Below are 10,600 nucleotides of genomic sequence, written 5' to 3'. Positions count from 1 at the left end.
AGTAATCAATTTTGCTTTCAACAGATGTTGTAATGCCTGAGCCAGTGACATGTTGATCTTTGTGAACTGACGCTTAGGTGCCTCTGCCTTGCGTCTTTGTTGCGGAACTGGTGCAAAGATTCAGAATGTCCGGGGTTCGAGCTTCCGGAATGTACATCTGATTGGAATGTTTCAGAAGTCTGGGGGTCAAGCTTCCAGAATGTTCATCTGATTGGAACTTTCAGAATGTCCGGGGTTCGAGCTTCCGGAATGTATATCTGATTGGAATGTTTCAGAAGTCTGGGGGTCCAGCTTCCAGAATGTTCATCTGATAGAGATTGATTTGTTGATGGTATCTGTCTGACTAGTTGGTCGACCTGAAAGGAAAAGTTAGTTTTATGTGATGTTATGAATGCAAATGCAATCTTTTCAAGGATCTTTAGGAATTTAGTTAGCAACATCAGAAAGTGATTTGGTCACGTCTTTGTCTGAAGAATTCTGAATTTCGTCTTTGAACATCCTTCTTTGAGAATCGAGCTCACCATATCGAGTGGGTCATCGCCTCTGATTCGGGGACTTCTGAATTTGAAGGTACATGGCTAGAGGAAAATAAATCCTCTTGCCCCTTGATAGGTACTGGGTCTTTGAATTGGAGGGCATGTGGCTAGAGGAAAATAAATCCTCTTGCCCCTAGATAGGAATTCAGTCCTTGATAAGAGTACCTGAAATTGTGCGCCCTAAATCCCTAAGATCCTTGAAAGGGTTAGTTAAATCATGTTATGCTTATGATGTCATGATGTCATGATGTTATGCGAATGCAGTTCATTAGACATAGTGTGAGATAGTGAGGACAAACAAGTCCTTTCAACAAATCCTGCGAGGAAACGAAGGTTAGTAGCAAACACAAGCAAGTCGCACAAGTCACATAAGTCACACAAGTCACACAATTTCCTTAGGCTCGGCTTGCATGGAGTTTAGATCATGTGAGATACCCTTCCCCAAAGGTATTTCTAAGGATAAGGATGATATCAGCAACGGGTTCTACCAAGTGACCCAGAATTGTCAGCCCTCCTAAAGCACCCTCGAACATGATACATACATACCATGCAATGATACTTTGAGAAAGAACCTATATGAGCTGTAGTATCGGGTAGCGACTATGCTCTCAACATACATCAAGAGTAGTCCCCCCACTACGTTCCTAAAAGTCAAGATGGGTTAAAGGTAACTAAAGGTCCTTAAGCTCCGACTCACCCACAGACATCCGCACGAACCTCTCTCATACAAGAGAAGCATGCAAACACCCATAGAGGCCTAACTTAAGCATGAACTCTCATATTGACCAATCCTTCACATACATGAAGGAGGTCGCCATGACTATGCCACTTCCTATCTTAGATGTACTTGAATCCGGGTGTAGGATTCGTCCTTCAATTTTCCCAAAACAGCCCTAAAAAATAAAACAAGCAAAGCAAACAATAGAAAACAATTAAGTGATTCCTAAACTTTTAAGGTAACCCCTCTTTTAATCGAAAAGTCCCCAGCAGAGTCGCCAGTTCTGTAATACGGTGAACTGACTTTTTATCGATCGAAATGTCGCGGTTAAGCATGAGTCGCCACCGACTTTTATTTTATCCAAACTAAATCGGAAAGGCTAAAAGAAACAGAAAAAAACCTTTTAAAGAAATCTGAGTTCGGGGGGTAATTTATGCAAAGGGAAGGTGTAAGGCACCCTTTGCATCCATGGTTTTCCATGGGCTCTTAATTGCTTTGCTTGCTCGCTTGTTTAGAAAATGTAGATGAAAGAGATAGGGACTTTAGCTCATAAATGAGCGTAGCCCTTTTGAAGAATTGTGAGAAAGAATATGAAAATTGAGCATTGCAAGGCAATTAGGGGCAATTACCTTAAACTCAGATGATAGGTCTCTTTTTAGCCTTTCAGAATGAAAGGGTCTATCCTTGCCATAAGAGGGCAGGAAGCCTTTCGTTTGGAGGTGGAAGGGTCATCGAAATATCCTTTGCCATAAGACTGTCTCATGCCATAGGAGGGCAGATAGTCTAAGGTAAGGATCAGAATAAGCCTTATTCGTAGGCAGCCAGAAGATACCTCAGCCTTTTTCCGTAGGCAACTTCCGAGGGTCAAGGTCATATTTGTGTATCGAAGGCAGCATCATTTAGGGTCGCATGACCTTTAGTTATCGAGGCAGCATGGCTGAGGTATCCTCATATTCGAGGGACATGGCTTATTCTGCAAAAACACAAAGGCAACAGGCAACAAGGCAACAGGCAACAGACAACAGAGAGGTTACCCCAAAAAGGTGCGTGTGTGCAACACTCACGTGATTATATTCAGATATCTATCTTTTAATTAGTCATTCTAATTCAGTTTAAGGCTTGCACTCCCTAAGATTACTAACCACGCAATAATATAAAGCAATAAAGGGGGCGGGAAATTGTAACCAGCGGATCCCTTATCAGGGTTTGACACAAGTAATAATAATAAGAGGCATAAAATAAAATGAGGTTTAGGGTTACCAACAACGTAGCTTTGGCAATGGATAAACCCTGAAAAGGAAAAAGACAAGACAGAAAACATATAGTGAGTGCATTATCAAATTCGAGGGCAAACCTCATTAACTACAAAAGGAAATAGGATAATAAATTAAAAATAGAATAGAGAGAAGGTACTTAGCTTGGCATTTGCCTGACAGGGTTGAGGGCAAGGGTTTGCCAGAAGCATCGACTCTGACCATTAGGCATGAGCAAAGAAAAAATAAGGCGTGAGTGTATTACTAATTCAGAGGCGAACGGGATTGACCCTAAAATAAAAGAATAAATAAATTTAAAACAATAATATAGATTACGGTACTTAGCTTTGATTTGATCTGAGATGGTTGATAGGGCGCCTTTAGGGTTGACCCTGAAAAGGCAAGGCAGAGGCAGAAAAATAGATAAACAACTCGAATGTACCTCGCAATAAACAAGAATGTGTTAGAAAAATAACATGGAATAATGAAATAAAAATATGAACCAAAGTTGATTAAAAAGAAATTATATTAAAAAGAGAAATCATATTTTTGGTATTTTTAATATGAAAAATAAAATCTAATTCTAATATTTTTTGTATTTTTGAAATTACTTTTTATGAATAAAGAAACTAACTATTAAATCAATTTAGAGAGAAAAAAAAACTAATGAGAGTATTAAAATGGGCTGTACAAACAGAGCAAAAATGTAGTGAAAATATCAAAAGGAACTTGTCGGGCTTAAAGGTGAGGCCCAAAGTCATAATTCAGTCCAGCCAAGGGGTGCGATATGAAATGGGTGGTGATCAAAAGTGAAATGCTAATAAATGGTCCAAAGCCCAATTGATGGTCCTTCATGTTTTTCTAAGATATGAGTTATCTCTCTTTAAAAAAAAACTATCTCCACATCTTTAATTAATAAAACAATATAGAAGGAAAAGTTAGTAAAAGTAAATTAAATAAGTTATTGAATATAATTATTAGTAAAACTTAAACAATTAAAATGAAATTATTATTTATATAATACAAATATGAACAAAACAAAAGTTGGGAACCCATTCCCTTTTACGTTGGAAACAGAGAGGTAGTTTCCTCTCTTTGACTTTTCTATAACACCTGGGTACCCAATAAACCAATGACATGTGGCATTTAGTTTGGAATAAGTTAAAACAAAAATTTACTAAATAAAAGGGAAAAAGAAAGTGGAACAACAACACATCTCTTTCTTCTCCACAAAAAAGTTTCTCTTCATGTTTCCATGGTTTTTTCATATTCTTCAACATTGATCAAAGATTTCTCCTTCAACTCAAATTTCAAAACCAAACTTTCCAATTTACCCAATAAACATCTAAATACTAAAAGGTATTAGAAAGTAATTTACCGGTGATGGTGGATCTATGCAGAGATCTCGTTTGACGGAGCTGTTGGTTTGGTTCACGGCTGAGATGTTGGATCGGAGATTGCTCGCGGCGGCCGGCTCTCGTGATCGGATACGGGTGATGTGCGCGGCGGATGTGGAGGTCGGAGATGTTGAAGGCTGCGTGTCGACGCGGTGGATCCACGATGGTAGTGGTCTTTGGTAGTGTCGGCAGAACTTCTTCCTCTTTGTTATGAGATTGTTATTGTTTTTCCTGTAGAAGTTAATGATAAAAAAAAAATACTGTTAGATTTAAATTGAAATTCTATTAGAGGGTTTCACATCATAGTTTTTGTGATGAATTTGTGATATGAATGGTTGGTGTTGTATTGAGTAGTGATTGTGAGAGATTTTTGTGTTGTTGTTGTGACACTTGAGTTCGTGCAGATAGGGACATGTAGGATGGTAGTGATGAAGGTGATAGTAGGTTAGATTGTTTGTAATGGTTTTGTGAGTTTTGATGTGGTTGTTTTGAAGGTATTTTTGTGTAGGTTATATATGGCTGATGGTTGGATTTATGTTTAGGCTAGAAATTTTGGTGAATGATTATGTAAAATAGTGGTGGTGTATGGAAAATCATACTGTGTAAGAGAGGATCGGAGGAATTGAAAAGTTGTTAGTATTGTGTTTTGTACGTGGGAGTGGAAGAGTAGGCTAGGTTAGGATTTGTTGTGGTTTTGTACGTTAGAGGGTGATGGTAAAAAATAGGGTTCATCCCTCCCTTGTCATAACTTGTATTGTTGTGTATATATAATAGATGAAATTAGGTCAAAGAATGGGCTTGGACCCTAACTTATCTCTTATTGTTAAACTATAATTTTATTTGATTTTAATTTGGCTTTAAATAAATCAAATAAAACATGAGAATAGACAATAACTTGTCCACGGTCCTCTTGAATAAATTTCCATAGATTAATTCAAATATTTTTTATATTTATTTGGTTTATTTAGACTTTAAGTGAATAAAATCCCAATAAAATAAATAAATGTTATAAAAAATGAATGAATGATATTATGGGTCTTTATTTGGAAGGAGGTATGCATGCTTGCTACTTTAGCAGTTGGAGCTGAGACTTCTTGTGCCAAAATATCTTGAGATTATCGTGGGCAAATTTTGGGGTATGACAGATGGTATCACGCAACAGAAGCACTTCAAGGTCAGAAGATCAGAAGATGCTATGCACCAAGCTGTTTGACTCTGATGATATTCAAACGTTGTATTCACAAACATCAGATCAGAAGAAAGTACAAGTGGCAAGCTACGCTGACTGACAAAAGGAACGTTAAAAGCTATTAAAGGCTACGTCAGTAGACACAGCGTGAACAAGGCTCGAGGTAGTTGACAAAAGCGTATAACATTAAATGCGATGCTGTACGGAACACGCAAAGCATTAAATGCATTCAACGGTCATCTTCTCCAACGCCTATAAATATGAAGTTCTGATGAGAAGCAAGGTTAACGATCCTGAACAATATAATTCAAATTAACTTGCTGAAACTCTGTTCAAATCCAAAACTCAGAATCTTCATCTTCATCAAAGCTCACTACATTGCTGTTGTAATATTTTAGTGAGATTAAGCTTAAACGATAAGAGAAATATCACAGTTGTGATTATCGCTTTTAAGAAGCATTTGTAAACTCTTAGAATTGATTACATTAAGTTGTAAGGAACTAGAGTGATCGTGTTGATCAGAATACTCTAGGAAGTCTTAGGAGTGAACTAAGCAAGTTGTAACTAGAGTGATCGTGTTGATCAGTAGACTCTAGAAAAGTCTTAGAGGGTATCTAAGCAGTTGTTCCTGGAGTGATCAGTGTGTGATCAGAAGACTCTGGAAGACTTAGTTGCGGACTAAGTGGAAAACCATTGTAATCCGTGCGATTAGTGGATTAAATCCTCAGTTGAGGTAAATCATCTCTGCGGGGGTGGACTGGAGTAGTTTAGTTAACAACGAACCAGGATAAAAATAATTGTGCAATTTATTTTTATCTGTCAAGTTTTTAAAGCTACACTTATTCAAACCCCCCCTTTCTAAGTGTTTTTCTATCCTTCAATTGGCATCAGAGCGCCGGTTCTAAGGTGCAAGCACTTAACCGTGTTTAGAAAAGATTCAGGAAGAGAAAAACGCTTCAGTAAAAGATGGTTGATGAAAGTGAAAAGTCTACACCTACACCTGCATCTACATCTGGCTCTGCTGAGCAATACAACGGTAACAATGGTTATACTAGACCGCCGGTATTTGATGGTGAAAACTTTGAATACTGGAAAGATAAACTGGAAAGTTACTTTCTGGGTCTAGATGGTGATCTATGGGATCTTCTGATGGATGGTTACAAACATCCTGTAAATGCCAGAGGCGTAAAGCTAACAAGGCAAGAAATGGATGATGATCAGAAAAAGCTTTTCAGGAATCATCATAAATGCAGAACTATTTTGCTGAATGCTATCTCTCATGCTGAGTATGAGAAGATATCTAACAGGGAAACGGCCTATGACATATATGAGTCCTTGAAAATGACTCATGAAGGAAATGCTCAAGTCAAGGAGACTAAAGCTCTAGCTTTAATCCAGAAGTATGAAGCCTTCAAGATGGAGGATGATGAAGACATTGAAAAGATGTTTTCAAGATTTCAAACTCTTACTGCTGGATTGAGAGTTCTTGACAAGGGATACACCAAGGCTGATCATGTAAAGAAGATCATCAGAAGCTTACCCAGAAGATGGGGTCCTATGGTAACTGCATTCAAGATTGCAAAGAATCTGAATGAAGTTTCTCTGGAAGAGCTTATCAGTGCCTTGAGAAGTCATGAAATAGAGCTGGACGCAAATGAGCCTCAAAAGAAAGGTAAGTCTATTGCATTAAAATCCAATATCAAGAAATGCACTAACGCTTTTCAGGCTAGAGAAGAAGATCCTGAAGAATCAGAATCTGAAGAAGAAGATGAACTGTCCCTGATCTCCAGAAGGCTAAATCAACTCTGGAAGACCAAGCAAAGGAAGTTCAGAGGCTTCAGAAGTTCAAAGAAATTTGAACGTGGAGAATCTTCCGATGACAGAAGATTTGACAAGAAGAAGGTCATGTGCTATGAATGCAATGAGCCTGGACACTACAAGAATGAATGTCCAAATCTTCAGAAGGAAAATCCCAAGAAGAAGTTTCATAAGAAGAAAAGTCTTATGGCAACCTGGGATGAGTCAGAAGATGATTCAGACTCTGAAGATGAGCAGGCTAACTGTGCGCTGATGGCGACAGAAGATGACGGATCAGAATCTACATCAGAATCAGATTCTGAAGAGGTATTTTCTGAACTTACTAGAGATGAGTTAGTTTCCGGTCTAACTGAACTTCTGGAACTCAAGTCTAAGATTAGTCTCAAATACAAAAAGCTGAAAAAGCTATTTGAATTTGAAACAAAGAAGCTTGAGTTGGAGAATTCTGAATTAAAAGAAAAACTTTTAAAATTATCCAATAATGTTGGATCTCCTTCTGATTCAGAAAAATCCACTCCTAGTCTAAATCATATTCTGAAAGAATATGATTTAAGTTTCAGGAAGTTCTTATCTAGAAGTATTGGCAGAAGTCAGCTAGCTTCTATGATATATGCTGTGTCTGGAAACAAAAGAGTAGGCATTGGTTTTGAGGGTGAAACCCCATACAAACTTGAACCTGTTGATGAAATGAAAATCACATACAAGCCATTGTATGATCAGTTCAAGTATGGCCACTCCCATGATATTAGGCACACTTCACATGCTCAAAGTTTTCACATTACACATACTAAAAAGCATGTGACACAACCTAGGAAATATCATGAAACTCACATTAAGAATTATCATGCTGTTCCTCCTTCTGCTTACAATGTTAAACCTAAGTTCAATCAGAACTTGAGGAGAACTAACAAGAAAGGACCCAAGAAAATGTGGGTACCAAAGAAAAAGACTATTTATTTTGCAGATTCTCTTGGTGACAAAGAAGATAAAAGTCAACATGACATGTCTCCTGGACTCAAGTTGATCTCAACACTTGAAGGGAAGAAAGATTATCTTCCAAGTTCTGGTTCTTAAATCTGTTGAAGAAACTATGTTCGTAGGAAATCAGAAAAGAAGTTTATTAGTCTTGGAACCATCTGTATTGTTTGTCTCTAAAGCATTGATGCTTCTTTCTTGATTATTCTGAATGATCTAAATGCTACAGAATATACAACATTGAAACATTGATTGTGGACGAATCAATAAACATCTGTTTTGATGATAAACTTGTTTCTGATGAAACAAAGAGCTTAAGAATTTCTGCAGATACAGTTTTGTCTTATCAGAAGCTGCAGAACAAAGGAGTGAACCTCCAGAAGCTGTGTATATCAGAGGTAATGGATCAGAAGATCATTCAGATTTATATCAGCACACTTCAGAAGGAGTGTTTCCAAAAGAGAAACTTGATCAGATCAGAAGTAGTGATCAGAATCTGAAGGCGTAAAGTCTACTCTGAAATTTACAGCTGTCATCTATTATCTGATGGTGAACACGTGTCTGTACGGTTAGTACAAAGCGTGCAGTTGAAAAGACGCCGACCTAGGTAACTGTTTCAAATCATTTCATTTACCACGTTCTCTCTCCTCACGCCACTCATCATTTAATAAAATTGATTTCCTTTGATTCTGGAACTGTTCAGTTTATATTTCTTATTATTTTTTTCTTTTCAAATCCGTCTCTATATATTCTTTTCAAATCATATCGTACATCTTTTTCGCTCCTTTGTCTCTCTCTCTCCTTGCATTCTCTCGTTTGAAAAGTTCTTAGCCGTTTTCTAAAAACCCTAATCGAAAACCCAGTTCGCTTCTCTTGCTTGTTTTTTTTTTTTTGGTCATTCTGCATCAATGGCTGCATTCTCATCCCAAAATGCTGAGTCATCTGTTCCTCATCATCTCCAAGAAGAAACGTTGCAACTTACTCCTGTTGTTGCATGCTCTATTCCCAAGAACAAATTAGAAGTTCTATGTGAACTTATTGTTGACTTTGACAACCTTGAAGAACATGGATTTAATCTTAAAGAAGACATCATCTTTCAAGGATGGACCTCGTTGTTTGCTGAGTTCGTTGGCCCAGTTTATCCAGATCTTGTCAAGGAGTTCTGGGCACATGCTGTGGTTGCTCCAAAATCAATACTTTCTTTCGTCCATGGAAAGTTTGTTGTTCTTACTGAAAACATCCTAAGAGTGATGTTTGATTTGAAAAACGCGGAAGGAGCTTTTGAAATTGATAAAAGGGAAGATTGGGAAGATGTTCTATCCACTCTCTATCCAAATATCAAGAAAACAAAACACGTCAAGGAGTTGAGAGATATCTACAAAATCTGGACAAAGATCATTCTTGGGTGCTTCTACCATAGGAAAGCGACACATGCCGCTGACTTCATAAACAATGAGCAAAAATATATTCTTTATTGCATTGCCACTCAGAAGAAGGTTGATGTGGTTTACATTATCTTCAACCATATGTGGAAAGCAGTAAAGGATTCCAGAAACTCCTTCAGAAAAGAAAATGGTGGAACAATCATTCCTTTTGGTAGAATTATTACAAACCTTCTGGTGCACTCCAAGATTGTTGAGAGTCTGGAATCTGAAGGTATTGTGAAAGACCTTGCTGTCACATCTGGGGCTTGTCTGAACGCATTCACTTTAAAGAGGATGAACGTGATTAAGGCTATCATTAAGACTCCTAAACCTCTTGCTGGAACAACAATCAGAAGAGAGCCAGTTCTAGCTGAATTCAAAACCTTCTTCAACAGTGAGGTACCTCAAGTCAGAACTAAGTATCTGATGTCACAAAAAGAGGATAAGAGCCTTAAAGATCAAGACAAAGGTGCTCCTATTAAAGTGAATCGTAAGAAGGAAGAAAGGACCAAAAGAAAGTTTGATCATCTTGCTGCTACCACCAAGGAAGAAGTGGTCCCAGAAGAAGTGATTGCAAAAGTTGTTAAGGCTGTCTCTGCTGGTTTTGAGAAGAAAAAGAAGGAAGCTGAGAAAAAGAAGAAGAAGTCAAATAACAATGCGGAGATTGTTGAAGTTGTTGAGAAGAAGAAGAAAATCAGAAAAAGGAAGATGATTATTCAAAGCTCTGATGAAGAAAGTGCTACTCAAGAGGCTGAGAATCAACCAGAAGTTCTGGCTTATGTCAGAAGGAAAGAAATCGCTGGCGGCAAAGCAAAGATTATTGAAGAGCCGAAGAGTAAGAAGCAGAAAAAGGCTGAGGATCTGGCCAAAGCTTTTCTGAGAGGTTCCAAAGGTATATGCATCTCTGAACCTGCTTCTGTTCCTACTGTTAGTTCAGAAGCTGCACCAATAGAGGCTGTCCCTACACCTGAACCTGAAAAAGCCACATCAGAATCACCTGTCCTTGTCCATGTTCTTACACCTCCATCTTCTCCTATAACCATTCCTTCCTCTACACCTACCATAGATCCTGTTCTGGATATACCACCTCTCCAAACTCTCTTTCCATCTCAACCTTCTCCCAATGCCACCGTTGAACATACTCCCCCCATCTCTCAAAATAATCTTTGTGATTCTCCTCTTCCAACCTCTGCATCACATGAGCAGCTGCTCCGTGATTGCAACTACACTCCCAAGCCTCGTTCTGAAGCTGATGTGGTAGTGTTAGATTCTGATACTGAAGCAGAATCT

This window comes from Vicia villosa, linkage group LG4 (genome assembly GCF_029867415.1).
Source record: "Vicia villosa cultivar HV-30 ecotype Madison, WI linkage group LG4, Vvil1.0, whole genome shotgun sequence".
Taxonomy (NCBI): Eukaryota; Viridiplantae; Streptophyta; class Magnoliopsida; order Fabales; family Fabaceae; genus Vicia; species Vicia villosa.
The sequence above is the reverse complement of the archived record's forward strand: the minus strand, read 5'-3'. Positions refer to the sequence as shown.